Source organism: Rhinatrema bivittatum, chromosome 9 (genome assembly GCF_901001135.1).
Source record: "Rhinatrema bivittatum chromosome 9, aRhiBiv1.1, whole genome shotgun sequence".
NCBI lineage: Eukaryota > Metazoa > Chordata > Amphibia > Gymnophiona > Rhinatrematidae > Rhinatrema > Rhinatrema bivittatum.
Window position 1 is genome coordinate 224,266,800 of NC_042623.1, and position 6,000 is coordinate 224,272,799.

The 6,000-nt window shown below is 46.9% G+C and overlaps 1 protein-coding gene across 3 annotated transcripts in view; it reads right to left on the minus strand.

The window, feature by feature from the left end:
- LOC115099044 (kelch-like protein 24) overlaps positions 1-3,995 on the minus strand; it is a 130,221-nt gene extending 126,226 nt beyond the window's left edge. For all 3 annotated transcript variants that reach the window (XM_029616310.1, XM_029616311.1, XM_029616314.1), the window contains exon 1: positions 2,922-3,995. The gene's annotated coding sequence lies outside the window, so the exon portion shown is untranslated. The remainder of the gene's footprint in view (positions 1-2,921) is intronic.
- Between the last annotated feature and the right edge of the window lie 2,005 nt (positions 3,996-6,000).

A 6,000-nucleotide genomic window follows, 5' to 3' on the forward strand; every position in this document is an offset into this window, starting at 1 on the left:
CCGGATCCAAACCTTTGGTCATTTGAGATCCCAGCATCGCTTCCCACACCACTTTCCACCCCTGCAAATTTATTTCTTCTGAAAGCAGGAGCCGTGGGGAAACAAGTCATCCTTAAAAACTGGCTAAATGTAGCTGGACCTAGTTATGAACACTAGTTCAGACAAATGACGCGGCTTTGTTCTATGGAACACGCCATTTTATCCCATAAGGAGCCAAAGAAAGCTGTACTCACTTCTCGAATTTGGGCTGCATTTACAACTTACTTAGCTCCCACTACAGGTGTGGCCACAGACCCATGGCAAATGGCCCAGAACACGGACTGGGAAGAGGACACCTCACTCTGAAATCAACCACACACAGCCTCCGTCTTCACCGGATCACGCTCAGCGGCACCCACATGTCATGGACATTACCTTTCTCCAGGATAGGAGATCACTGGACAAACCACCAGGACAATAGGGGGGGGGGGGGGGGGGGGGGGGGGGGGAAGGGATGGCTAAGGGTGGGATTTTTATTTTGGTTGATAGAAGGAATGTTCTTGTGCTTGTTTGCATGAAAGTTGTAACCATAAAATCTTAATAAACATATTTCAAAAAAAAAAAAAAGATAAAGCTTTTTCCTCCTTAAGCAGTGCATGAAGGATGCACCACACTGTGAGCGTGGAGAAGCATACACCCTCCTTTACATCACTGAAGCTCCTCTAATCCAGGCCTAAAATGGGAGGCACTGATTAAGTTCATCATAGGACCCCAGAGGTTATTGAGTAGATCTTGAATCTTAAGTTAAATTTTTGAGCCAGGCTCACTGAAGAGCAAAGAGACAGCAAAAAGCAAACACAGAGAAAGGAATAGAGAAACGTGACCATCAGAATCTGTAGTGCAGAGCTTTCCAAACTGTGTGTCACGATACGTTAGTGTGTCACCTGCAGTGTGAAGGTGTGTCGCCCGGTCCACATAGCAGCAGGGCCGGCGGAAGCAGGGAACTACAGCAGGAAGATCGGTGGGGCCGTGGTGGAGCTTATCTCACCTCAGACCGAAGAAAAGGGTCACGTTCACGCCTCCTCCTTCCTGCCTGCGCAGCCCCGGAAGAAAAACGTTGCTGGAGCCGCGTGAGCAGAAAGGAGGAGGAGCATCTGCCATGTGCAGAAGAAGAGCAGCGTTAATGGGCCACCGCATATCCCACGTCGCGGTGGCCTGAGAAGAGGAGGAAACCCGGTAGTAGGGCCGCTGTGAGAATGAGAACCTGATTGTGTGCTTGAGGGAAGAAGACAGATGTAGAGAAAAGAAAAAGAAAAAAAAAAGACCCTATAAAAGGAATTGGCAAAAAAACAAGAAAGGGAAGGTGGAAAAAAAAAGCCTGTGACCAACCGATTAGAAAACTAAGATCAGACAGCAAAGGTAAAAAAAATTACTTTTTAGTGATTGACATATATTATCTTTGGGAATGTGCAAGATTAGCACTTTCTCTATTCCGATCTCGCAATGTACGAGTTCGGCATGGAGGAAGTGGAAGCCGGCAAATATTCAATACCGCGGGGCCTGCACAGAGGAGGCAGCAGAACGGGCTTCAGTGCCAGTAGCAGCAATCAGCACCTCCCCAAATATCCACATGTCAGCAGTGGCAGCAGTAGCAGAGGAATGAGAGAGGCTCTGAGGTTGCTGGCAAAAGAAAGAGAGGGGGGTCTACCTTCAGTGTGTGCAAGTGTATGAATAGGAGTCTGCCTGGGGGTGCATATGTGTGAATGTATGGGTGCCTGCTGGGGGTAACATTATGTAATCCACAAAAATGTATGTATATATTTAAGGAAACATACATAAATTGTAGAAATTTTTGTTCGTTTAACCTTTAACCTCTGGTTTGCTAGTAGACTGAATTATTGTGTCATGAAATTATGTTTGTCTAAAAAGTGTGTCACCAACATGAAAAGTTTGGAAAGCTCTGCTATAGTGAATCTTAACTGTACCCTTGAGCTATGCACTGAAAAGTAAAAAAAAAATACTCATACAAATAAGCTTTAGATGACATAATAGATTGTAAAGCAATTATACCAAATGACATCAATACTAAAGGGCCACGAGGACTTCAAGGACTCTTAAGTTTTCAGCTACTATTTTTTTGGAACTAGTTAGATGGTCATCCCTTCCACAAAAATATTAATATTACATATGTTTCAATATAGATTATTTAGCTGCTGTTTGAAAGGGTAACTGTGCCATCCTACTTGGTTTATAACACCGCCTACCCTCTAGGGCCTGGAGTGATGATTATAATAATAGTAATTATTCCTTCCTTGTTTTTTTCCGTTGGGATGGACCCAGAATTACAGTTTATTGAAACACCTGTCCTACAGGGCAATACAATTCACTCTTACTAAAAACACCTCCTTTCCCTCAGGATGAAATTCCATCAGAAATGCAGTTTTTCCCTGGAGCAGTCTGCTAACGTCCGACAGATCTTACTGCGCAGCTCACACACTGCTCTCTGTTCCTTTGTTGTTTAACCAGCAGGAAACGTCAACAAAAAAAGCAGATATCCGCCACCCGCATCCAAAGCCCGGGAATAAAAATAGCCTGACATTGCAAGGAAGAATCCTAACCTCGGCACAGCCAGAAATGAAAACAACCCGGCACTGTAAGGAATAAAAATAGCCTCATACTGCTAAGAGTAAAAATAGCTTCGCGCTGCTAAGAATCCCAACACCGGCACTGCATGAACTCCCAGCCCCACTGCTGCTAGGAAATATACAAACACTTGCAAATGTAAGGCGCAGCAATAACCTTTGCCATGATAGAAGTCACAATTAACCCCTTGATTGCCAGGGGTACCAAACTGGGCCCTACATAGGAAATAGTGGAGTCTTTGAAGTTGGCCCCATTCCTCAGGCAAACACAATCGGAAACAACCCGCTGTAAAAACTCACCTTAGCGACACTGCCTTGCAACAGCAGCCAATTGAAAAGCGTGTTCCACAAAGCCAGTTCTTGATCATGCAAGAGTCCAGATGTCTCTCACCTATAATAGCAGGGAGTCTCTAATTGCCACTGCCAGGGGACTCGTTTTACCAGTGCTGGGAGGAAACGTGGGAGGGAGATGTGTTTTCAAACTCTCAACAACCTGATAGTCTCTACACTGCGTGACAGTCTCCCGGACCCTTTCTTTTCTCTCCCAGCTGTTTCTTCCTATGACAATTACTGACAAGGTCTCTAATCCCCTCCACGTCTCTCTCCACTTATCTTTCTCTCCCAGTCACTTGTCTATAAGATGTCTATTTCTAGGGTAGTGTCTCCGAAAGTCTCTTCCCTTTTCTTTCTCTCCCTTCTCTCCAGTATCTCTTCTGCTGTTAATTTTCAGGCCCCTCTTGACCTCTTCTTTATCCTGTGTCTGACAGCCTCTCTGATATCTGCCTTTGGGACAACTTCTCGTGTCTCTTCAGAAAATCTCTCTTCTGGGGACTTCTCTAGAACAGTCTCTGGTACCTCTGCTTTCAGGTATCTCTGACAGTCTTTCTTCTCTCTCCTAGTGTCGCTTTAAAATAGTTTCTGAAAGTCGATTGGGATTTCTTCCTAGGACTCTCAGTGGTATCTCTCTCTGGGACAGTCTATCTGGTGTCTTTCTCTGGAACTCTCAAATATCCCCTGAGGTGTCTCTTTGACACTCTTTAGTTTCTCTCTCTCTAGGATAGTCTTTCCTTGATGTCTCTTTCTGAGGATGGCTCTCCAGAATGCCTCACTCTCTCGATCTGCGACAGCCGGGAAGACTGTCTTTCTTTGGATCAGCTATCCTGGGAAACGGTCTCTCCTCTCTTCTCTCTTGCTTTTTTCTCTTGTTTCTGAAAACAAAGACCTTCAGCACATGACTTTCCAGGACCAAAACATGCAACGTCACCTTACCGGCCACCAATCACAAGGTTAGCCTGGAATTCTGGGAGTTGTAGTTCCAAGACATTCCGTGACTAAAGATTTCAAAGGGGCATGGAATAAACACTGTGGTAACCCGGTTTCCTATACCGGCAGTTTACCAGCAAGCTCTACTATTTACGCGTCACCATCACACATCCAATCCGAAGTGGGATAATCAGAGAGAATTAAGCACACTTGGAATGACAACGCCTATCCGCTAGGCACGTGGGGAGCGCCGCCGCACATTTTGTGGTTGGTAACAGTCCTGGAAGAAACTGTAGCGTTGGTGGTGTCCATCTTGCGGATGGAAACAGTGATAGCTCCTTTGTCATCCAGTGGAACAGGCTCGGACGCCGATGTATTTTTATAACTAGAAACCTGAGGGGGTCATCACCAAGTGTACTTGTGTGTAGTGTACTTCGAGTCCCGGCTGACCCCCCCCCCCCCCGAGCTGTAATTTTGTTCCTTTCTTCTGCTGTGCCTCTTTGTCTCCGTCCCTCTTCCGTTCCCAGGCTTGGTGCTTGTAACCTGAGTGTTCTTACTGCTGGAGTGCCGGCGTTTCTTTATCTTGCCGATCCTAGGAGCTATATAAGGGGGGGATAGGCAGAGCTGGAGTAGGAACAAAATTAAAGCACCGCGTGGGGAAAGCCAGGACTCCTTTCCTGATATTACGATTCACTTATTGGATTCGGGGAAGGAAGAGCGTGGGACTCGCAGATTGGGTTGAGAGTTGGGACGGGGAACGTAGGCAAGCGGTTATATGGGAATGAGGAAAGAGTAGGAGCTCGAGGATTGGTGAGGAGCATAGGGATTTCGACTAGCGGAAACGGAGGAAGCAGCAGGGATTCGGCGATTTTATGGAGGCCTTTGAGTGTGTGGTTAAATGGGCTGGGAGGCATGAAATAGGCATACCTGGGAACTTTTGACTTCCAGTCACCCTGAGATTACCATGGATTAGCGGGGGCGGGGGCAGCTGCACAGTGGGACTGGATGCTCACAAATTTGCTCTCATAAACCTCTTACAGGTTCACACACTTACTTTCACTGCTCATTCTCTCACATGTCCATTTACACCTTTACTTCTGCCATCCTCCCACCAATACACACACGGGTCTCTCCCTCTTCCATACACACATGGCCACTCACTTTCACACCCATGCTCACTTGTACTCAGCTCTCTCCTACTCACCTACATACACTCTCAGATCTCTTCTTCCTACACAAATACACATTCGCTCACTCTCACAGACATGCTCATTCATTCTCTCCCCCCCACCCCTTTCAAAACACACTAGCAACAGCAGACTCTAACTTGGGCTCCTCCTGTGCTGTGGAAGAGGATGCTGCCCGTTTCTTACTCCTGTTTGATGCACGGGCAGGAAATCGCAATGTCGATTGGCCAAGGCAAACAGGATGGGGTGGGCAAGTGGCTGGATTCAGGAAACAGGCTGTGCAGGAGCAGGTGGTGGCACGAGGAAGCAAAGTTAAGAGTTAAAAAGGTCCGGAGATGGTTGAAATCACTGTCCAGTTCCTCCCTTTTCAGCCATGCAAGACCAATGATGTTCCTTTCTTCATTCCGGGTCCAAGCAGATTGGTTTTGCTGCAGCACCCGGAGATTTCCAGTATTGGCTCGGAGACCCGATAATTCTTTTAGAATTCCGGAGTCTCCGGGCCAAATCCAGAGAGTTCCCAGGTATGGAAATAGGATAGGAGAAGGGATTGAGATTTGATACGATGATCCTGATTGGCAGGTAAGAGGCAGTGGCAAGAGAAAGGGAAATAAAGGGTTTGTGCTGGGGTGAGAAAAGGTGGAAATGGGGCTGGGGAGGAGATGAAACGTGTCATGGAAGCTGGATAGGGGTAAGAGACAAAAGATAGGGGCTGGAGGCTGAAAAGGGGATGAGCAAAGCAAGAAGCTTGGGGTAATGAGAGACAGAGGAAAGAAGTTGAGGGCTGGGGAGGGATGATGGAAATCCAGATCTCAGGAGTGGGTGTAAGCTGGGAAAGGAGTGAAAAGGGGGAATAGAGGGGTGGCAGATGAGCTGGGAAGATGGTGGGAGATGGAAAGCTGGTAAATGAGAGGTGAAAATAAGGAGCTGGA